Here is a 25,862-nt window from a genome sequence, read left to right as displayed (position 1 = left end):
GTCTTGAGACCCCCTTCTCTGAAAAAAAATAAAATAAAATGAAGTGTATCATTCTGCTCTTTAACAAAGAAATAAGGTAAAAGAGCAGACAGAGAAGGAAGGAAACAGAAAGAATAGAGGAGTGAACGAGGCATTTAACAATTTATCTAGAATAGAATACTACCACCTTAATTTTATAATGTCATAGGCATAATCATATGAAAACTGGGTTAACAACACAAAGCCCTGAGAAATACAGTATTGCATTCCAAATTCAAACTCCTTTTATCTGAAATTCTAGTTATTAAAGTTAAAACATACTACTATTTTTCTTTTTGCTAAAAATTATTTTAATTGCACTCTAAGCTGTTACTGTTAAGAATAATTAGAAAAAGTGAGAGCTAGAAACAGAAATACAAAAAGGGTGTAAAGCAAATGGCAGAGCAGGTAAAGAAGTTTTTGCTTTGAATGTTACTACTTTTGTTTTATGAGAAGAGAGGTAGCTAACACATGAAGGATGCTTCCAATATATTTAAAGATCATTTTACAAGGGTCACAGTGACAGCGATGTGGTAGAAGAGTGGAAGTCAATAATCACTAGTCATAGCATCAGAATTTGACAAAGGGTCATATAGAGAAAAAGACCTCTTAGCATAAATATTACCTACAAAAAAGTAAAATACATGTACAGTCATGGCACTGAAACTGAGTGAAACAGAAAGGCGAAGAAGTTTCTAACTGATCAACTGATTACAAATGGAATGATTTTACCATGCTCCTTAATGATTATTAAAATGTACAATATGTCATCTCTAATCCTTTATATAGTGTTCAGTCGTTATTGTTATATTTTAGTGAATCAAACTTGTATATTAAATAAAGTCTCTTCTAAATTTATTTATGACCTCGGTAAAGATAAAATGGATCCTAAAATTAGGGCAATAGCAATAGCAATGAAAATGGCAGATCAAAGAAAATGCTGTGTGCTACCTTTGTAATGGTGGATGATGAGCATTTAGGGCAATTTAGGGGGAAACAGAAGTTTCACATTTGGATATGTTGCAATAAGAGGCACTTCTGGAGAATCCAGACCAAGATGCAGATAGCATAAGTAGTTTTAAATAGTATCTGTAGCTCAGGAAAAAGATCTAGGTAGAAAACAGTTGAAAACACGGGATAGAATTGAAGTGAATTATTAACATTTAGGGACTAAAAGGATAAAGAGTGGGCATGCAGTCCAGCAGTTAAGTAAAAAACCAAAATAGATAAATATTAAAGGAGCCAAAAGAGGAGAGAGAATGACTGGAATTAACTAAATCTTCAGCCTATGTGTCCAAGGTACACTGGGTCAGATACTATAGTGTGTTGCCTAGCCTATCTGTTGTGGAGAAAGTCTTGAAATATTAAGGGTAAATATAATGAAACAATCAAAGTTCATACAAAAGAATAACTATCTGAAGGTTTCAGCTCTGGAAATGGAAAAAGAACAGTAGAATGCTACCACTAAGTCTTCAAGATAAATTATAGTGCACATAAAAATGCTTTGAGCTAAACACACTTAGAATTAATAAACTATCTAGTTATTCAATATAAGTTCACATAATTTATACCAAATATTCACCCATATTCTATAGAGGGAAGATAGCCATTTTTTTCTCTTCTTTCTAAAAGGGTTTTTGAACTCCAGAAGAAAGTTTATGATGATAATAGAGGGCTCTAGAAATTTGTGTTCAGAGAAAAAAATGTAATCTTTTATATATAAAGATGATACTTCAGGCCAACTATCAATAAAAAATATATTTTGAGTTGTTTTTTGCCAGAGAAATTACAAGTTATATTGAATTTTTGAGAACCTTCCTACATGAAGTATTTCGTACTCTAATTAAATGTTTACCTGGAGGTAAGCACAGGTAACCTGCTTCCAGGCTTTTTACACTTTCTGCTCACCTTGAGTTTAGTGCCATGATAAAATTTTTCTTAAGTTTTTATTAATTTATTTTGAGAGAGAGAGAGCAAGAGTGAGCAGGGATGGGGCAGAGAGGGAAAACAAGAGAATGCTAAGCAGGCTCTGCACTGTCAGTGGGAAGCCCAACATGGGGCTTGAATCCATGAACTGTAAGAAATGATAAACTTTTTAAATGCTATATCTAATAATAATGTAACAGAGACAATATTTTGGAAATATTAAACCAATGTACATATGTTTCCATTTCCCCTGAATTATGATGCCTTGAATTTCCCTATTTTATCACATAGTCTATCAGATAAGATTAGACAAATCTCTGGACAGTGAAGCTGATTCCTCATTTTCCCTGGCACAAACTAGAAACATTTCAAACTCTCCTCAACAAAATGCTAGATAAGGCATTCTTCACCAGATGGCTGCCAGAGGGGCCATAGCTGCTCTGGGAACTTGGCAGGCACAGATTAGGAACACCCACCAGTGAGCTTCATTGTTGACCTTCTGGGATCTCATTCTCATGAGATCAGAACCTCTACAAAAGAAGAAGGTAAATCCTAAAAAAGACTAAGCACCAAAAGGCCATCTGAATAAGAGGATCTGTAGGTCTTGGCTGGAAAAGGCTGGCTAAGAGCTAATTTCCACTGAAGATATTATTATCCCTGTAAGGTTCTTGGCTAAAGAGAGTATCTCCAGGTAGAGCTCCTTTTTGAGAAGGGCCAGAGGAGAACTCTGCTTCTGAAAAAGAAGTACTGGTACAAGCAGCAAGAGCACAAGATAGAGAAGGATGCTATCAGGTCCATGTTTGAGGCCTAGCAGGAAGCTTTGTAAGAGCTGTGACTCATGTCCTAGGATCTCCATGTGAAGGCCATCAAGCCAAATCTCATTCTGTTAACCCCAGTCTGTTCCCCTTTGAGAGGGAAGGGTCAGATTACATGCCACCAGTGTCCAACTACCAACCCCCTGAGTCAGATACTAGGTATAACCAGGTGAAGACACAAATGGAGTTTAAGAGACAGAACTTCAGGCAGTTGTCCTCAGAACACATTGCCCTTGAGAGCCAGAATGACCAGGGGTCAAGCTTGTTTTTCACAGGATCATGCATGCTGTTAAATAAATATAAATTTAACCAAGAAAAGAAAAGAAAAGCTATATACAAAACAGTTCAGAGAGGGGTCTGAGTAGAGAAAACATAGAATAGCCCCTCACAAATCTCCCACAGTTGTAGTGGGACAGCTTAAAGAACCAGAAAGGTATCCAGACTCCCAAAGCCCTTTGAAAGGTGAATGAAATACAGCTGAAATTTAAGAGTTAATGAATCAAGTGCTTAAAGTCACCAAGTTATTAATTTGACTTATGATATGTTTGACTCCAGAGAGTGTTTTATCCCACTCCTTTTCAAGATCCTACAGTAGCTCCAACTATCTGTTTTTAAAAGTTGAAAGTTTTCATTTAGTGTTCACCTGTCCCAAGATTTCCAACCCCATCCCTCTTTACTACACAACATAACACATGTGATTCTTCTCTCTTTTTTAATTGTCTACTTCTCACTTCTGTGTCCTTGCTCCTGCCAGCCAGCATCCTTTTGATTAGGTCATATCCATTGCTAGTTTCAAAACCTAAGGAATTATATAAATTGTCCCTCACCTTTCTGTAATACAACTTGACAATCCATACAAAAACCTTAAAAAAGATAATAACCTCTGTCCAGTGATTCAAATATGTCTGAGTAAATATAATCAAACATATAATAATTTAAAAAAATAACAACAACAAAAATATAATGATTTATGCATAAAGATTATCATCAGAACATAATCTGTAATAGTAAACTACTGGAAAAAATCTACATGTATGGTTCTGAGTCAGGAAAAGAGTGAAAATAAGAATCTCAATAGGGGGGCGCTTAACTAATCATCCTGGTACATTCTTATAATGGAATATTATGTGACCATTAAAACATTTACTCACATAGGAATATGTTCAAGATATGTTAAGTCAAAAATGTATAGTATGTATTTATAACAATATTTCAATTTTGACCAGATATGAAAAGTGTATGTTTATGTATGTGATTTATGAGAAAAATGCACAAAAGTGTCAACTTATTCATTCATTGTTTCAGTAATCATTCATTTCAAACAAACACAGTGTGTTTAGTTAGTTTAGGTAACTTCTTTAAAAAAACATAGTACTTATCCTATGGAGTTGATGGTCTAGTGAGAGAAGTACATTTACTAGTAATTGGAACAAAATGTCATGTAGATTGATTTATTTGTTTATTTGTTTCTTGTCTGTCTCCATCATAATTGCCAACTCCATGGTAATAGACATTCTGTTTACCATGTTTATCACTGTATTCCCAGCATCTACTACAGAATCCAAGAGCATAAATATTTCATGAAGGTAGAGGAAGCCCAAAGACTAAATAAGATAACATTAGTAGGAGAACCTAAAATAATTTAGGAGGTTTGAAAACTTTTTTAAAGGCAAGTGCCATTTAGAATAAAGCCTAGGGACATCTGGGTGGCTTAGTCGGTTAAGCATTCGACTTAGACTAAGGTCATGATCTCAAGGTTTGTGGGCTGAACTCCACACTAAGTGTAAAGCCTGTTTGGTATTCTCTCTCTTTCCCTCTCTCTCTCTCTCTGCCCCTTTCCCACTCACACTTTCTCTCTCAAATAAATATATAAATAAATAAACTATAAAGAAATACATACATACATACATACATACATACATACATACATACATACATAAAGCCTAAAGCCTAAAGCCTAAAGGATGAGTAAGAATTAGTCATGTGAAGAGAGTTGGGAAACTTGTTCCAGGTAGAAAATGGCTACAGATAAAAGGAAAAGTGTTAGCTGAATTCATAGAGGCAAACTAGTCATTTTGGGTGAATGTTTATAGTCAACTTATTTTTCAAATTTTCTTCACTAAACATGTATTTTTGTGGTAATCAGAGAAACAATATTCTGAACAAAAGAGATTTAAAATCTCTGACTTCTTGGAAATCACCTTGACTCTACATATTTATTTTCTTACTTTCAATAGTCTCTGCACCTAACAGACAATACTGAACAAATTATTGCAAATTCAATGTTCTCTTCTAGGAGTATCTTATATTTCCTCCTAGAATCTACTCCTTTTAGGTGAATTATAATTTTTTTCTTTTCTTTTATATCTTCTGTAGCACTGGTACCATATTGTGTACCCAATATGTATTTAAAAGCTGGTTAAAAAACACATATATACAGATATAAACAGTAAGAGAACACACAAAACCCATAATTCTGATCTTATTATCTAATGACTAGTTAGTTACTTTTCCAATGACTTTGCAGAACTAGTCCCAGAGGAATCAAAGAGAACTACTAAATTTCCCTTTAGATATTTTTGTTGAGGAAATCTCATTTGATATCAATACTGTGAAAATAAATAAGGAAAACCTTATTTAAAATGGAGTCAGGAAGCCCTGAAGAGGCTCTCATACACTATCACTCCTTGTAAAAAGCATATCTGACGTTCCCCAACAGGAAGAAGCTTACTTTACATACCCCAGTAAGAGAAAGAAAAAATTTCTCCTTGCTCAGGAGTAGCCCATCCAATGAGAAACCACTACACTCTTAAGCCAATGAGAAGCTATCACCACCCTGAACTCTTCTAAAGAGTCCCTCCCAACTTTCTCCTTTCCTCCATAAAAGCAAGCCCCTCTCTGTTCTCTGAACTTGCCTATAGTTTGCCACAGTTTGTGTGCCCTGAATTATAATTTCTCTGCTATTCTTTAATAAACTCTTTTTGCTGCTAAAATAGCTGGATTTGAGTTTTTTTTTTAAATATCAACAATACTTTATTCTCGCATTGGAACAAAACTTAATGTTATTTATTATCCTAAAATGTCAGAAATAGATGTTTTGATTTCTTTCCAGGATAAAGTGGAGGAAAAGAAAATATTCTGATGGAAAGTAACCATGAATACAGTTTTAAGACATATAACTGTTACTTTCATATACTTTATGTTGGTTAAAATAATAATCTATTCTTAGAAATAAAACGTTTTGGTGAATCTTCCTTTTACACTGCAACAAAATGCTTAAAATTATTCATCAATCCAACAACAAGTACCTTCTAGAAGTAATCATTTTTCCATAGTGTATAGAACTCTTAAGGGAGTAAAAGTATCCTGCCTCCAAAACATTTAGGATTGCTAAATATTTAAAGCCAATATTAAGTCATAGTAAAATCATAAATCCTTTTTAACCTTGTTCTTTCCACTCTCAAGGGTAAGTACTAATTTTCAGCGTTACCATTCCACACCCAGTTATGAAGGGAAGCACAAATTTAACAGGAATTATCAGGGAGGAGACATAGTGCAGTCCTAATCAAAGCCAATGAGTCTTGCTCCTCCACACAAATGGAATACAGATCCTCATATTTAGGATGACCTTTCATAAATAGAGCAAATTATGTGTATAGTTACTTAAACTAATACTCTAATAGATTGAAAATGGGTTCACATTTCCAAAAAAACCCTCTGTGGATAAGTAGAGCATGTTATTATACTTTGAGACTGCCCTCTGTTCATACTAATATAATGGTGACTTTGTTACCAAGAGCAAGACTTTTCCTACCTAGGAGATCTTAGCTCTGTTCATTTTAGTGAAACTATGATTAGAACTATCTTAGTAAATGATATAAAGCAAAGAAAATGTCCTTTACTATGACAACTAGAAACAGGTGAATATGATTTCTAAAAGCATTACAATTTGAAGTGAATGATCCTGTCATGACAAAGTGCCAAATGGAGGGAAACTATTAACTCACTACTAAGTGGTGAGGGAATTTCATTCTGCTGTCTATCCATCAAAGAGGGTATTTGACTTGTGTATGAACAGAGATCAGAAGTGAAAAAAAGTGAAAAAAATATTTTTTTATCCTTGGCCAGAAATTAGAAAATAGCTTTTGTAATATAGGTTAACAAAAGTTTGAACCAAAGAAGAAAACATGGAAGGGGCTTGGAGGACGAGAAGGGAAAAAAGAAGATACAGATGAAGATGATATTGTAAGAAGAAAAAGGACACTAGACTATGAAAGTCCTCAGAAAGTAAAGTGGCATTATAATAGTCAATTAAAACATTAACTCAGAGACTGAATATAGATAACAGCAGTGAGAATTTTACAATTCAGAATTTTAGTGTCTTCTTGAAAAATGTTTGAAATTCAGAAGTCCAATAAGATACTTTATGAAGAATACTTAAAATCATCTCATTAATTAAATATATCAAAAAGAAACAGATGTTCTCTGCAATAATTTACTCTTAAAGTACTTAAGAATTCTTCTTATGCAAATACTAGTAGCATACTAATTAAAAAAAACCCTAATTGACTTCAACAAATGATCCTTAGTTAAAGCAACTAGAATAATCAAGAATTATAAAACATGAATTGCTAACCTAGTAGCAGACAACTTTTACATTTACTTTTATTTGTTAAATGAAGCAAAATGCATAACTTGCTTCAAAGAATATTTCAAGAAATATATCACTAGAATTAGGATGTGATGATAGCATTTAAATTCCATAAAACTTATTATGAGGAAACTGTCTACCCTGACATTTCCCCAGTAAAAAAAATAAAAAGCATTCTTATACATAATATCTAATATTTTTTTTACTCCTTTCCCATTTACAAAGTGCCTACATACATATCATTTATGCTAACCACCGGCTGCATGATGGGTATTATTTATCTCTATCTTCACAGGGAGGCAGCACAGAACACAGGCTTTGATGCTCTGTCACTGAGTAGTTTGTGACTGAGCAAGTTATTTAAACTCTCTTAATCTCATCTTCCTCATGTGTAAAATGGGGTTTTATCTGCCTGATAGGGTTGTTATAAAGATTAAATGAGTCAATAACTGTGAAATGTTTAGAACAATAAGTGGTAAGTAATGAAGTTACTATGATTACTACAGATAAAATTGAGGTTAAGAGATCTGGCCTAATCCTACCCAGTAAATGAACAGAAGAGTCAGGATTCAAATTGTAATCTTTCACATAAAGTCCTGATTTTAAGCAAGCTTTAACCCAATCCAAATGAGGTTATGTTATTCTTGAAAGAGCATAGATTTTGGTGCAGATTTGGGCTCAAATAACATCTCCAACTACTTGGGCAAGTCACATAACAATTAGCCTTGGTTTTACCTATCTGTGAAATAGAGACATTAATACCTAATTCATATAGTCATATGAGGATTAAATGAGACAACTTCCTAAAATCAAAATGGAAGGACATTATAAAGTGAAAATTGAAATATTTGGCTTTGTTGTAAATATTTTAAATTAAGAGTTCCCAAAACCTATGATGTTACAGTTGCCAGCACAACATAGGACATATAATTAGAAGGATTTTAACAGATTTGTTACCTATTGCAATAGATAAAACTGTTTTTGAGAAACTCTAATGAGTGGACTCTAATGAGTATCTACTCTGGTTTTATTAGAAAATTGTGTGAGAGGGGCACCTGGGTGGATCAGTTGGTTAAGCATCTGACTTTGGCTCAGGTCATGATCTCATGGTTTGTGAGTTCAAGCTCCACATCGGGCTCCACATTGACAGCAGAGTCTGCTTCCTATCCTCAGTCCCCTTCTCTCTCTGGCCCTCCCTGGCTTGCGCTTTCTCTCTCCCTCTCTCAAAAATAAATAAACATTAAAAAAATAAAATTGTGTGATAAACAGTATCATTGCTGGTGTATTTTAAAAATTATTTTCCTAGAAAAAAAAATAATGAGATAAATATCTCATTTTAAATGTTGAAATATGCAATACGTATTTTTCAGAAAATGAGAAAGCCTATCAATATTATTACATATCAAGTCATTTTAGAAAATACAAATCTAATTATGTTCAATTTAACAAATTAGCACTGCCATAGTCTAGCTAAGCATTCCAAGACTGTTCCTTTAATTACTGATGGGGTTCAAAGCAAGTCTCCCCAAAATGTACAACTTTGGCAGGGGAATTATTTTGAGCTAAATGCATTTGAGACCCTGCAGACTCAAGAGAAATTTTTGCCTCTCCCTTAACTCCTTAGAAGGATCCAAATTGGGGGTCTTTCCCAGAATTAGAGTTATTATCAGAGATAATTTATCTGAATGACACATCTGTATGGCAGGCCAAACACCTAATTACCAGAAACGTCTGCTCTTCTTAGTGTACTCTGAATTGTCATCCTCCCCTTTGAAGCCCCAAGCTCCTATCTCATTCCTTAGCTCAGGATGGTATACATACCACATTTTACCTTTCTGTTTGTGAAACCTTCATGTATATGGGGTTCCCATGCATATTAAATTAAATTTCGTTTTCTCTTGTTAATCTGTGTCATGTCAATTTAATTCTTACACTAGCTAGAAGAAACTTTAAAAAGGTAAAATAAAAGATTTTCTTCCCTACACCATATGATCCCATATATTAACTCATATTAAAGGAATGTTTTAAATAAATCTACTGGGATAGGCAAGTATCCCTATATGACATCTTTTAATACTTTTAAGATAAAACACATATGCTTTGTGCATAGTACATGGCATACATATTCTACTGTGTTGAAAGTCATAAACATGTAATCCTTCAATTCTACCACTAAATTAATCTTAGAAAACTTTCTCTTCAATTTCTAAATTACAGCATAAATTTTTGTAAGTGTCAATGATCAACCCAGCTTCATTCATTGGTAAATGTTTATGACATAAATTTAAATAGATGTACAGCATCTCTGTAATATGAGTTGCTAGGCTCCAAAGCTAGCTATGAAATAATTTCAAAGCCAGAAACTTGATTGCTAAAGCAAGTCATTTAATAGATTCTTTGATATACATACACATGTATATTGTTATTTTCAATAAATGTATATTTGCTTCTTAGCAATGCCGTAACAAAGTACCACAAATTGGGTAGCTTGACACAATAGAAATTTATCCTCTCACAGATCTGAAGTCAAGATGTCAGCAGAACCATGCTTCTTCTAGATGCTTTACAGAAAGGTTCTTCCTTGCTCCTTCCTAACTTCTCATGATACCAGCAATCCTTGGTGCTCCTTGGCTTATACCTGCATTACCCCAATCTCTGCCTCTATAATCACATGGACCTCTTTCCTGTATGTGTGTCTCTATGTCCTCTCCTCTGGTTACAAAAACACAAGTCATACTGACTTTAGAGTCCATCCTACTCCACTATGATTTCACATCCACTAATTACATCTACAAAGACCCTATTTCCAAATAAAGTCACATTTTGGAGATTACAGCAGACACAAACTTGGGGGGGAATGCTATTCAACCCAGTATAGTAGCTTTACATTTATTTCATGTAATTTTAGTCTTTAAAGTATGATTCAGCTGTGAGATTGTGAGACCAAACAAACTAAACCATGTCTAGCACAAAAATGTACATTGGATATTTTCTCAAATTTTTTTCATAAAATGTGTATTAGCAAATCAATTGTTTTTATATATAAAAATGTCACTACCTGCTCATGCTTTTAGACTTTACTCATGTACATCTTTTAGCTAGATTACTTTGACCTCAGGACAGGACAAAAAGTAGAAGTAAGAAAGTGTCTATATTGTTGGGATTAAAGTGGAGGACAAAGGACAAACCAAGAGAAGATACTGTACAGCAAAGAATGGGATCATTCCTCTTGGGCAGATTCCCAGGAATAGAGTTTCTGGGTCATATGGTAAATTTATGTTTAACTTTTTAAGAAACCACCAAACTATTTTAGAGAACTCTCTATACAATTTTATATTCCTACCAACAATGCATGAGTGTTCCAATTTCTCCACAATATTGCTAACACATAGTGTTGCCTTTTTTATTGCATTCCCCAGTGAATAATGATGTGCCAGATAGTCTGCTAGGTAGTAGGTATAAAAAAGTAAGTAACACATAATCCCTGACCTTAAAGCATTATTTAATGTCAGAGAGAAAAAGAGAGAGAAGTGAAGAGATAATAACATAGCACATTAAATGAACACATGCCATTACATCATATTTTTTACTAAATAGTTTTAGGAAACTTGAACATACTCCCTTAAAAACAAAGAATATTCTGGAGACTCAACTAAACAAAGCCTAAGATTATATTAAAGTCATCAGCCTGTCAAGTATTTTTTCTTTATACTTCTGATCTTTAAAGCAATCATGTAAGACATTCTATCAACTACTTCATTTTCATTTGAAAGGCATATGCAATAGTATGGAGTACAAAGTAATACTGCATTTAAGTTTCCTTAGGGGAAAATGACCATTATTATTTTAAGAGAATTTCCAGAAAGATGATCTCTACAATAGTAGGTTTCTCTAGTGAATGGTATTAATCATTTTGGCTAGACCTTTAAAAAAGTCAGATGGGTCCTATAAAATGGAGATTGAGGCAGATGATACAACACTTCTGTTAAATAAAACTGAATAATTCTATACTCTGATTTCAAAGCCATATAAATGAGTTGTACACATGAATAATTTTAACAAAATGTTAAATTACTTTTTGTTTTAATTTCCTCAGATGGCCTACCTCTGAACCCAATATAAAGTGAAATAGAGGCAAGGAAATGTGGATCTCTTGAATTATATACAAAGTTGAAAAATATACTTAATGTCCCTACCAAGAAATAAAAATTATCATCTGAGTCTTATACCCATAAGAACTCCATTAGAAATGAAAGTTAATATACTGCCACATTCTGTATATATAAAATACAATGTCACATCTTTGCAGAATGAAGAAAACAAAAGTAGGCTTGTGGAGAGTTCCAAGTAAGAGAATAATGATTTAACAGCAAGACTTATGGTAAAAGACACATTTTATTCATTTATCCATTAAGTACTAATCAAAGTGTTAGACAGGCATGTGGCATAAAAATAATTCTCCATTCTGGAAGCCAGGGAAGATGGCAGAGTAGGAGGATTCTAAGGTCACCTGTCCCATGAATACACCTAGATAATATCCACATCAGTGTAAATAATCCAGAAAACAATGTGAAGACTAATGGAACAGACTCTCCACAGGTAAATGTACAGAAAAAGGCCACATTTGAGGGTACAGAAGGTGGACACGTGGTCAGAAGCTAAAGGGACACATAGGACCAACCACAGGAGAAGGATGCTACAGGCTCAGAGAGGAGAAGGAAACAGACCCTAACAACACACACCAGGCATAGGGAACCTAAACACGGAAGACAAATCCCCATAACATTTGGCTTTGAAAACCAGAGGGGCCTAATTTCTTGAGTTCCTACAATGAGCAGGGCTTAATACCTGGAACTTTAAGAATCAGTGGGTTCAACTCTAGAAGAGTTAAAGGGTGAGAGGAACTGATTCCCCACCCTTAAAGAGCACAAGAAACAGCACCTGTGGAGATACATCATAGAAGCAGCAGTTTGAAAATATGTCTGAGGTATGGGGAGAAAAAAACTGCTTACTAACTTCACAGCTGGTGACAGAGGAACTGAAATCATTGGGAGACATCCCCAGGAAAAAGAGTTGGCAGGGACCATTTTCTTAGCTTGCCAGCCAGCTCAAATACACAGATAACTGGGACAGTGTAAAAATTCTCCTACCCACCTTCCTAAGGACTCACTTCTGCCGATCCATCCCCTCTAGCTCTGTGGCAGTTTTCTTTTTCTTTTTTTTAATGTTTATTTATTTTTGATAAAGAGAGAGAGAGAGCAAGTAGGGGAGGGGCAGAAAGAGAGGGAGACACAGAATCTGAAGCAGGCTCTAGGCTCTGAGCTGTCAGCACAGAGCCCAATGCAGGGCTGGAACTCCAAAACCACGAGATCATAACCTGAGCTGAAGTCAGACACTCAACCTACTAAGCTACCCAGGCACACCTCTGTGGAGCTACACTGGCTCCAGACCTGTGGAAACCTTGCTACCACCACACTCCAACCCCATATTCTCCTGTGGACCTGTCCCTATCAAAAATTCCTTGGTTAGAGATCACCAAAGTGGTGCCACAAAATGGGAGCCATCACCACTCCACAGTGACTCCTGCTCAGAGGAGAGGGAAAGATAACCATACTTCCCTATGGCCCCAGCAGTGGGCATGGGGCAGACATTGGGTCTGACTGTAACCCCTGCTCACCAATTAAAGCTTCTCAGGGACAACACAGGGAAAGTGCTCTGAAATTCCATGCTACTGCATCTCTGGCAAATGCCTGGTCTGACTCAACTCAAGTCCAAGGCAACCCCAGACAGGCACACTAATAACACAGGGACCAAACCCTGCCCACAACAGACAACAAGAGCCATTACAGAAAACTAGACTGAAGGCAAGAGTGGCTCAGCACAACACGAAGGTGCATGCAATACACATAGGAGACGCCCTTAAAGCATGAGGTACTGATGAACAGAGGACACTACACCACAGGGCATTACAGGATCTTTTCTTCATGAGGCTACTATTTTCTTTTTTTTTTTTTTTTATTTATTTTTGGGACAGAGAGAGACAGAGCATGAACGGGGGAGGGGCAGAGAGAGAGGGAGACACAGAATCGGAAACAGGCTCCAGGCTCTGAGCCATCAGCCCAGAGCCCGATGCGGGGCTCAAACTCACGGACCGCGAGATAGTGACCTGGCTGAAGTCGGACGCTTAACCGACTGCACCACCCAGGCGCCCCGAGGCTACTATTTTCAAAAGTAGGAGACATAGCTGACTTTCCTAACACACAGAAATAGGAAGTTAGCCAAAATGAGGAGACAGAGGAATATGTCTCAAATGAAAGAATGAAAAAATCACAACAGGAATGCTAAACAAAACAGATATAAGTAAGGTGCTTGATAGAGAATTTAAAGTAATAGTCATAAAGATACTCGCTGGACTTGAGAAAACAGTGGACAATGTTATTGAGACCCTAACAAAGAGATATAAAAAAGAACCAAAACCAACCAAAGAGGAAGAAGTCAATAACTGAAATTAAGATACAATGGATGGAATAATTAGTAGACTAGAAAAGGCAGAAAAATTAATCAGTGACCTGTAAGAAAGAATAATGGAAAGCAATCAATATGAACAAAAGTGAGAATAAATGATAAATAATGAAAAATGAAAATAGGGAACTCAGCAACGTAATCAAGTGTAATTAACATTCACATTATAGAGATCCCAGAAGGAGAAGAGAGAGGAAAGGGGGACATAGTATGTATTTGAAGAAATAATAGCTGAAAACTTCCTGAAACTAGGGAAAGAAACAGAATCCAGATCCAGGAGACACAGAGAACACCCCAAAAAAATCAACCCAAGAAGGTCCACATGAAGACAGAGCAATTAAAATGGCAAAAAAAAAGTGATAAAGAATTTTAAAAGCATCAAAAGTAAAGGAAGTAGATATATACATGGGAAACCCCATAAGGCTATCAGCTGATTTTTCAGCAGAAACTTTGCAGGCCAGAAGGGAGTTCATGATATATTCAAAGTGCTGAAAGGAAAAACCCAGAAACCAAGAATACTCTATCCAGCAAAGTTATCATTCAGAATATGAGACATATAGAGTTTTCCAGACAGATGTCCATTCTCATCACTGCTGTTCAACATAGTACTGGAAGTCCTAGCCTCTGCAATCAGACAACAAAAAGAAATAAAAGGCATCCAAGTTAGCCAGGAAGAAGTCAAACTTTTACTCTTTGCAGACGACATGATACTCTGCGTGGAAAACCTGAAAGGCTCCACCAAAATATTGCTAGAACTGATACATGAATTAAGCAAAGTTGTAGGATATAAAATCAATGTATAGAAATCAGTTGCATTTCTATACATCAATAATGAAGCAGCAGAAAGAGAGGTGAAGGAATCAATCTCATTTACAATTGCACCAAAAACCATAAAATACCTAGGAATAAACCTAACAAAAAAGGTACAATATCTATACACTAAAAACTATAGAATGCTTTTGAAAGAAATTAAAGACACAAAGAAATGGAAAAACACTGATGCTCCTGGATTGGAAGAAAAAATATTGTTAAAATGTCTTTACTACCTAAAAGCAATCTACACATTCAATGCAATCCCTATCAAAATAACACCAGCATTCTTCACAGAGCTACAACAAACAATTCTAAAATCTGTATGGAACCATAAAAGACCCCAAATAGACAAAGTAATATTGAAGAAGAAAATCAAAGCTGGAGGCATCACAATTCCAGACTTCAAGCTGTATTAGAAAGCTATAATCATCAAGACAGTATGGTACTGGCACAAAAACAAACACACAGATCAGTGGAACAGAATAGAGAACCCAGAAATGGACCCACAAAGACATAAACAACTCATCTTTGGCAAAGTAGGAAAGAATATGCAGTGGAAAAAAGACAGTCTCTTCAGCAAAAGGTGTTGGGAAAACTGGACAGCGACATGCAGAAGAATGAACCCAGACCACTTTCTTACCCCATACATAAAAACAAACTCAAAATGCATGAAAGACCTAAATAGAAGATAGGAAGCCATCAAAGTCCTAGAGGAGAAAATGGGCAACAACCTCTTTGAATTTGGCCACAGCAACTTCCTAATAGACATGTCTCGGAGGTAAAGGAAACAAAAACAAAAATGATCTATTGGGATCACATCAAGATAAAAATCTGTACAGTGAAGGAAACAATCAATAAAACTAAAAGCAACCAATGGAATTGGAGAAGATATTTGTAAATGATATATCAGATAAAGGGTTAGTATCCAAAATCTATAATAACTTATCAAACTCAACACCCCAAAACCAAATAATCCAGTGAAGAAATGTGCAAAAGACATGAACAGACACTTTTCAAAAGAAGACATCCAGAAAGTAACAGACACATGAAAAGATGCTCAACATCATGCATCATCAGGGAAATACAAAACCACAATGAGATACCACCTCACACCTGTCAGAATGGCTAAAATTAACAACTCAGGAACAACAGATGTTGGCAAGGATGTGGAAAAAGGAGAACCCTTTTGTACTGCTGGTGGGAATGCAAACTGGTGCAGCCACTCTGGAAAACAGTATGGAGGCTCCTAAAAAAAGTAAAAATAGAGCTACCCTAAGACCCAGCAATAGTACTACTAGGATATCTAAAGGATACAAAAGATATAAAAATGCTGATTCAAAGGGGCTGCATTTGAACTTTCTGATTCAAATTTATAGCAGTGCTATCAACAATAGACAATAGCCAGGGGCACCTGGGTGGCTCAGTTGGATAAGCATCTGACTTCGGCTCAGGTCATGATCTCATGGTTCATGGGTTCGAGCCCATCATTGGGCTAGGTGCTGACAGCTCAGAGCCTGGATCCTGCTTCTGATTTTGTGCATCTCTCTCTCTCTCTGTCTCTTTCTCTCTCTTTCTCTCTCTCTCTCTGTGTGTCTCTGCACCTCTCCTGCTTGTACTCTGTCTCTCTCTCTCTCAAAAATAAATAAACATTAAAAAAATTAAAAAAAAAATAGCTGATAGCCAAATTATGAAAATAGCTCAAATGTCCATTTGGACTGATGAATGGATAAAAAAGATGTGATATATATATATAACAAAACAGATGAAGATAGAGGAAGGGAAAGAAAAATAAGATAAAAACAGAGAAGGAGGCAAACCACAAGAGACTCTTAAATACCAGACAACAAACTCAGGGTTGCTGAAGCAGGGTTGAGTGGAGGATGGGCTAAACTGGTGATGAGCATTAAGGAGGGCATTTGTTGGGAGGAGCACTGGGTGTTATATGTAAGTAATGAATCACTAAATTCTACTCCTGAAAACATTACACTATATGTTAAATAACTTGCACTTAAATTAAAAAAAAAATTTTCCCAGAGAAACAAAAGTTAAAGGAATTCATGACGATGAAACCAGCCCTACAAGAAATGTTAAGGGAACTCTTTGAATGGAAAGGAAAGACCATAAGCAGGATTAAGTAGGAAGCACAAAGCAGTAAAATTAAGTATATCTATAAAATTCAGTCAAGGGACTCACAAAATAAAAGAATTTAAAGTATGATACCATATACCTAAAATGGTGGGGAGGGTTGGAGGAATAAATTTAGTGCTTTTAGAATAGGTTTAAATTTAAGCAACCATCAACCTAATATAGACTGCTATATTAATAAGATGTTATATATAAGCCTAATGGCAACTACAACTCAAAAACTAGTAATAGATATGTAAAAAATAAAGAACAAGGAATCCAAGTACACCACTAAAAAAGGCAAATGATGAAAGAAGAGAGCAAAGAAGAAATGAATACAGAACTACAAAAACAACCATACAACTAGTAACAAAACGGCAATAAATGCATATCTATCAATAATTACTTTTAGCTGTAAATAAACTAAACACTCCAATGAAAACACAAAGAATGGTGGAAAGGATAAAAAAGCAAGACCCATGTATATGCTGCCTACAGAAAACTCATTTCAGAACTAAAAACACATGCAGATTGAAACTGAAGAGATGGAGAAAGCACTTATCTCACAAATGGAAATGAAAAGGAAGTCAGGGTAGAAGTACTTATTTTGGACAAAATGGACTTTAAAACAAGGACTTTAAGTAGCACCTCGGTGGCTCAGTTGGTTAAGTGTCCAACTGCTGATTTTGGTTCAGGTCATGATCTTGTGGTTTGTCAGTTCAAGTCCCATGTCAGGCTCTACACTTACAGTGTGAGGCCTGCTTAGGATTCTCTCTCTCCCATTCTCTCTGTCCCTCCCTTGCTCTCTCTTAATCTCTCTCTTTTTCTCTCTCAAAATAAATAAATATTAAAAAATATAATAAAACAATGACTTTAGTAAGAGACAAAGAACACTCTCTAATTATCATGGGAATAATCCAACCAGAAGATATAACATTTGTAAATTTTATTCACCCAACATGGAGTCACCCTAATACCTAAAGCACCCAATAACAAACATAAAGGAAGTAATCAATAGTAATACAATAATAGTAGGGGACCTTAACACCTCACTTACATCAATGGATAGATCATCCAAAATGAGAATCAACAAGGAAAGAGTGGCTTTGAATGGCACATTGCAACAGATGAATATAACAGATATATTCAGAACATTCCATCGTAAAACAGCAGAATACACATTCTTTTCAAGTGCGCATAGAACATTCTCCAGAATAAATCACGTTAGTCCACAAAACAGTCTCAAGAAATCCAAAAAGATCAAAGCCATTCCATGCATGTTTTCTGACCACAATGCTATGAAACTAGAAATCACCCACAAGGGAAAATCTGGAAAGAACACCGACACATGGAGGTGATATAACATGCTACTAAATAGTGAATGGGTCAACAAGAAATCAATAAGGAAATAAAAAAATACATGGAGACAAATAAAAATGAAAACACAATGGTCCAAAATCTTGGGATAGAGCAAAAGCAGTGCTAAGAGGGAAGGTTATAGCAAATGGGCCTACCTCATGAAGCAAGAAAAATCTCAAATAAACAGCTTAAACTTATACCCAAAAAAGCTAAAAAAAAAAGAAAGACTAAAACTCCAAAGCAATGTTATGTTTTAACAAAGAATAAAACATAAATTAACAACACAGACACTAAAAAAAAAACCAACATATCAATAAAAACAGGAGTTGGATCTTTGAAAAGATCAACAAAATTGATAAAACTTTAGCCAGACTGATGAAAAAAAAGGAGAGGACTCAGAATCAGAAATGAAAGAGAAGAAATAACAACCAATGCCACAGAAATCTAAATGATTATAAGAGAATATCAAAAAAATTATATGCCAACAGAATGGACAACCTACAGGAAATGAATAAATTTCTAGAAATATATAACCTCCCAAAACTGAATCAGGAAGAAATAGAAAATTTGAACAGATTGATTACCAGCAATGAAATTGAATCAGTAATCAAAAGACCCTCAAGAAACAAGAAAGTCTAGGGTCAGAAGACTTCACAGATGAATTCTACTAAACATTTAAAGAAGAGTTAATATCTATTCTTCTCAAATTATTCCAAAAAAATAGAAGAAAAACTTCTGAATTTATTATATGAAGCCAGCATTACCCTTATTCCAAAATCAATTAAAGATACTACACAAAACAAGAACTACAGGCCAATATCTTTGATGAACATAGATGCAAAAATCCTGAACAAATTAGCAATCTGAACCTAACAATACATTTAAAAAATCATTCACCATGACCAACTGCAATTCATTCCTAGGATGTAAGCATGCTTCAATATTTGGAAATCAATCAACATGATACATCACATCAAGAAGGATAAAAAGCATACAATCATTGGAATAGAAGCAGAAAAAGCAGGTGACATTGTACAACATTCATTCATGATAAAAACCCACAAGTAGAGGGAATATACCTTACCATAACAAAGGTCATATATAAAAAAACCCACGGCTAACATCATCCTCAATGGTAAAATCTGAGAGCTTTTCCCCTCATATCAGGAACAAAACAAGGATGTCTACTCTCACTACTTTTATTTATTCAACATAGTACTGGAAGTTCCCAGCTACAGCAATCAGACAAGAAAAAGAAGTAAAAGGCATCCAAATTGGTAAAGAAGTAAAACTGTCAATGTTTACAGATGACATGATACCATATATAGAAAACCCTGGATTCCATCAAAAGAACTACTGGCACAGGTAAATGAAATCAGTAAGGCTCCATGACTCAAAATTAATACACAAATATCTGTTGCATTTCTATACACTAATAATAAAGTAGCAGAAAGAGAAATTAAGAAAATCCCATTTACAGCTGCACCAAAAATAATAAAATACCTGGAAAAAATTTAACCAAGGAGTTGAAAGACTGGTACTTTGAAAACTATAAAACACTGATGAAAGAAACTGAAGATGGCATCCAAAAACGGAAAGGCATTCCATGCTCATGGATTAGCAGACAAATGTTAAAATGTCTATACTACCCAAACCAATCTACACATTCAATGCAATCCTTATCAAAATAACACCAGCACTCTTCACAGAGCTAGAACAAACAATCCTAAAATTTGTATGGAACCACAAAAGATCCCAAATAGCCAAAGCAATCTTGAAAAAGAAAAAAAAACTGAAGGAATCACAATCCCAGATTTCAAGACATACTACAAAGTTGTAGTAATCAAAACACTATAGTACTGGACAAAAACTGCCACATAGGTCAAAAGAACAGAATAGACATACCAGAAATAAACCCCAATTACATGGTCAATTAATCTTTGACAAAGGAGACAAGAATATGCAATGGGAAAAAGTCTTTTCAACAAATGATGTTGGGAAAACTGGACAGCTACATGCAAAAGAATGAAACTGGACCACTTTATTATACTATGCACAAAAATAAGTTCAAAATGGATGAAAGACCTAAATGTGAGATCTGAAGCCATAAAAAACTTAGAAGAGAGCACAGGAAGTACTTTCTCTGACATTGGCCAAAGTAACATCCTTCTAGATATGTCTCCTGATGCAAAGGAAAAAAAGCAAAAATAAACTATTGGTAATACATCAAAATAAAAAGCTTTTGCACAGCCATGGAAACAATATATAAACTAAAAGTAACCCATGGAATGGGAGAAGATATTTGCAAATAACATATATGATAAAGGGTTAGTAGCCAAAATATATAAAAAACATAAAACTCAACATCCAAAAAACAATCAACATCACTAATCACCAGGGAAATACAGTGTCAGAATGGCTAAAATTAACAACTCGGGAAACAAGTGTTGGCAAGGATGTGGAGAAAGGCAAACACTCTTACGCTATTGGTGAGAATGCAGACTGGTGCAGCCACTCTGGAAAACAGTATGGAGGTTCCTCAGAAAGTTAAAAATAGAACTACCCTATGGCCCAGCAATTGCCCTACTAGGTATTTATCCAAAGGACACAAAAATACTGATTCAAAGGGATATATGCACCCTGATGCTTATAGCACCATTATCAACAATAGCAAATTATGGAAATAGCCCAAATGTCCAGTGACTGATGAATGGATAAAGAAGATATATATATAATGGAATATTACTCAGCCATCCAAAAGAATGAAATTTTGCCATTTGCGATGATGTGGATGGAACTAGAGTGTATTATGCTAAGAAAAATAAGTCAGTCAGAGAAAGACAAATACCATATGATCTCACTCATATATAGAATTTAATGACCAGAGGAGGGGAGAGACAAATCAAGAAACAGACTTTTAACTATAGAGAACAAACTGAAACTGAGAGCTACTGGAGGGGAGGTAGGGTATATGGGTCAAATAGGTAATGGTATTAAGGATGGCACTTGTGATGAGCACTGGGTGTTGTATGTAAGTGATGAATCACTAAATTCTACATCCAAAACTAATATTACTACTTATGTATGTTAACTAGCTGGAATTTAAATAAAAATTTGGATAAAGAATAAAAAGATTCTTAATTATTCAGGGATAAAAGGAAGGGATGGATAAGATATAAATATGACTATCACTGACTGAATGCAGAGAAAAAGGGGTAATTTAGAATAATTACAAGAGAAGGATTTCAACTTTTAGTTGTGTACATATATATTTGGAAATTAGAAACTTCAATTTAGGAATCATTGGCCATGAGTATTGTTAAATTATTAAATGGTAAATAATCAATTTTAGTAGAATTTGATTGCTAGTACCAATGTGTTTCAAGGCAATTCCTCCATAATTTTTATGCTATGAGTTTTGGCCACCTAGACTGTATCCAATTAGCTAACTTTCTTTAGATACTGACTACCATTCTGGAAAATTATTCTTAAAGTCTACATCAGAGAAAACAAAACATTTATTGTTCTATTTATGTCTGATGATATGTACTTTGGGTCCAGGTGCTAGATAGAGACCTCATAAATGCTGAGGAGAACTACCAATCCTAAAAGACTTTGGAAATGAAAACTTACCACTTATATAAATCCTCTAGGGAACTGATGAAAAATTACCTTAGCCCAGTGGTCCTTACAATTTTTCTATCCCATGACTTCCCAATCCCTACATCTTTTCTCTCTTAAACCAAATCACATAACTGCAGTATTTTTGTGCTTCTGGGAAGGAAAGAAAGAGATTATCATTTTTATGAGAGCACAGGGTACACTCAATAAATGTTGAAAAAGAGCACCAGGCACAGGCAGACAACAAAAAAGCTACAGGAAGACTGTGGATCATGAGGATTTGACAAGCAGGTGGTTCTGTGGTCATCAAATCACTATTCATAGATGTGTTGTTCTAGGCCAGAGATTCCTGTTCTGAGAAAAATGCCTCAGCCATTTCCCCAGGGGACATCAGTCACTCATGTCAACACACAACTCGGAAGGAATTCAAAACTTAACTGGGTTAAAAATTGCTTCTAAGTATGTTTTCTTAATCTAATTTAAAGTTTAAGAAAATCAAAAGAATTCTAACCCCCTCCAAATTCTACCTACATCTCCAGCCCTATTTTTATTACTTCTATTTTTCAAGTACAAAGTCTTTTGTCTCAATGTAAAGTGGTTTATGAATTGCTTCCTTTAGGATATAAGAATGCCTTCCTACCTTCTCACATCCCTCCTTCTATCTGAAATGTCTTTCCTTGTCTTTACATTCAAAGTTCAGTCTTCAGCTTAGTTTCTACTTAATTCCTGGAAATTTTCTAGGAACATGTCAGCTATCAGTCATAATGCCTCTTTAGCATTGCTACTATAACCATAACATTTAGAACTCAGCAAATGATTTTATGTATCTGTTCTATGCCTCTAACTATATTAAAAGCCCTTTTGGGTAGAGTCAGCATATAATATCTTATTGTAGTACCAGTGTCCAATAGGTCTCAATAATGAGGATGATAAAGATCATCTATAAGCAGATTCCAAAATATATTTCAGCCCTTTATTCTAGCCTATGAAGATGATCTTTTTAATCAAACTTTGTATTCTGTGTAAACTTTTCCAATTAAAATTTCCACTTCTTTCCTACCAATAAAGTTTTATTTTCATAAATGAGACTTCCTTGCTATATTTCCTTTAATAACTATCTCTCAAATTTTAACACTGCCTTAAAAAAAGAAAGATCATTTTTCAGAGTAAGATTGTATCTTTAGCTTAATGTTCACAGTATCCCATTATGTTAATGCATTTAGGAAAAGCATAAAAGTAACTAAGAGATTGCTTTTTGTGGCACTTTACAAGTACAATTTGCTTTACACAAAAAATAATGCATCCTAATTTGAAAAGTTAATTTATAAGATCCAATCTTTTTATATCAGAGATGCCAGCTGGGCACAGGCTTGTGACAATGAATGAAAACAGAAAACAGAGATTTTTATTATAGAACTATTTTCAAGGAAGTCAAGAATATTAATGATTATGCCTTTATATATTCGACAACTTAACTAAAGTTATATTAGCAAATGCAGTAGAATCAGAATCAGGAGGTATGTATAAGATAATCTAGCTCAGGAGTTCATAAATGGTATTCCAAAAATAGTGTCACTACAAAAAGTGACACTGTAGCTACCTAAGTTTAGGAAACTCTGCTTGTTCTTTTCTCCCTTTTAGAGATGCATATACACAACACCGAGAAGTTCAGCAGCAAAGAAACCTCTTCAATTTCAGAAATATATTTGATCATGGAACATTTATACCAGTAATGCCTGCTAACAGACTAGAAATCAGAACTAGTCATCATACTATTTAGAAAATGCTGATCTAGTATAAGACTTTTATTTTATAGGTTTTTTTAAATGAGAGTCATAGCAGTTAAATAGCTGTCAAGGTGAGACACGATGGAGAGCAGCAGAGTCAACCAAACTCAGGTCTCCTAATCCCACCCTTCCTCCATGCCTCATTTGTTATATATACAAAACACATTTAATATAACCATCACTTTGCAATTCAAAGTCTCTCCATCACTACTAAAATGCAAGTTTTTAAAAAGCATACACTAATATGTATTTCAAGCATACCCAGAGTTTATCTATCACTTTGCATATATTTCTCTTTTTGTTTTTAAAATTAAAAAGGTTGAATCTGATAGCAAATAACCTGAGACATTTGTGATAGGTGGGACAGCACCAGAAACCCCTGAGACTAGGTTTAAGATGTGTCCATCCAGATAAAATCTCAGATGAATTTTAATATAACAAAGTACTTATAAAATTATTTTTAATTCCAGTTTGAGATTTTAAAACAATGATAGAGATTTAATGAAGGCATTAGAAGCAGAATCCTTAATTTGGCAATATACAAGAAAACATGAATTCAGAAGGAAGGTTTCTGTGATTGGAGAAGCCATGCATCATACTTAATGTATGTCCCAGGAATTTATTGTTTAAAGCAAGATTAGTGAAGTATCAATCTGTGAAATTCTACAAGAAATTCATTTTATAACTTAACTGATATTCCTATCATCAGTAACTTAATTTTTCACACATGAGTTCTCATTTAAATGTTCTGAATGTCTAAACCAATTGTACTTCAGTAGTGTGAAAAATATTCTATATATTTAGTATTCATGATATTCATTTAAACAAGATGATTAGAACAAATTTGTCAGTCTGAAAAAACTGCCAGTGGTATTTAGCTGGATTGGGGGAACATGATCTGAAGTCCAACACCTCCTTTTCTCAAGCCTAAAAAGAATGTAAAGTCATAAAATGTATGCATTCAAAAAAAAAAAAGAGAAAGAAATACAGAATTCATAGAGAAAAATTCTTATTCCAAGTAAGAATACCTTTCATTTTATTTATTTGTTAAAGCTCTACATCCAACTTGGGCTTGAACTCATCAACTTGAGATCAAGAGTCGCATGCTCTACCTTGGAATAACTTTCATTTTAATGAAGGTAAAAGATTTCTGATATATTTCTATTTGACATAGTTTTCACTTTAATACTATTTCACAGTATTTCACTTCATTTTATTTTAGATCATTGTCACAAAAATGATCTATGACTTCTTGAATATCACCTACTGCTACAACACAATAGCTAACACATCTAAGACTCATTGTGTACCAGGTGCAATTCTAAATACCTTCTATACAGTCACTCACTTAATTCTCAGAACAACCCTATGAGATAGTACTGTGATTATCTCCACTTTACAGATATTGAAACTGAGGCATAGGGAGTTTTAGTAACTTGCCCAAAGTCATACAGCCAGTAAGAAACAAATATAGATGTTGATGGGGGGTGGGAGGGAGGGGAGGGTGGGTAATGGGTATTGAGGAGGGCACCTGTTGGGATGAGCACTTGGTGGTGTATGGAAACAAATTTGACAATAAATTTCATATTTTTAAAAAATGGTCAAAATGCTAAAAAAAAAAAAAAAAAAGAAAAGAAACAAATATAGATGGAACCTGAATCCTAGAGGTCTAGCTCCAGAGTCTGTAATGTTTGAGCACTTACTATATGCCAAGCACTATGCTAACTTCTTTGCCTTACTTTATTTTGATATGCTGATTTAACTTTATTTTTAGAATAAAATCAACTGTAAACTTGTTTCTCTTTTATTTACACATTTGCAAGATATGTGGCTACATTCCTGAATTTATCAATACATCTCTAATATATTTAAAACCAGCTGTGTTCCATTTGAAAAGTTAAGTTGGGGCATTATTGTCTGTATTGCATAAATATTTAAGTATGAAAAAGCTGCCCACTTCATATTTCTTTGGCCTGTTTTGATTAAGTAGCTATGGGAAGGAAAGCAGGTAAGAAAAAGAGATATCTCAGGATGCAGCTTACTCAATGAGTGAGGCTGCAAAAGAAGGAAAAGCAGAGAGGCACTTCAAGGAATGGATTAACAAGCTCTGTCTAGTGATAGCCCAGAGCCAAAAGCAATGTATTATGTATCCTCTGTTTAACTGAAGTGTCTGCAATAAAGCATGGCATCCTTAAAACTGAAGAAACCTCTTTGTAGCATTACCAC

General features: G+C 34.7%; 1 protein-coding gene and 1 pseudogene across 13 annotated transcripts in view; one reads left to right on the top strand and one right to left on the bottom strand.

The window, feature by feature from the left end:
• ANKS1B (ankyrin repeat and sterile alpha motif domain containing 1B) overlaps window positions 1-25,862 on the bottom strand; it is a 1,105,230-nt gene that overhangs the window by 747,060 nt on the left and 332,308 nt on the right. The window lies entirely within an intron of this gene.
• Window positions 2,415-3,120, top strand: LOC147578958 (large ribosomal subunit protein mL40 pseudogene; annotated as a pseudogene).

This window comes from Puma concolor, chromosome B4, assembly GCF_028749965.1.
Source record: "Puma concolor isolate L17-30 chromosome B4, mPumCon1.1.hap2, whole genome shotgun sequence".
NCBI classification, from domain to species: domain Eukaryota; kingdom Metazoa; phylum Chordata; class Mammalia; order Carnivora; family Felidae; genus Puma; species Puma concolor.
The sequence above is the reverse complement of the archived record's forward strand: the minus strand, read 5'-3'. Positions and strand labels throughout refer to the sequence as shown.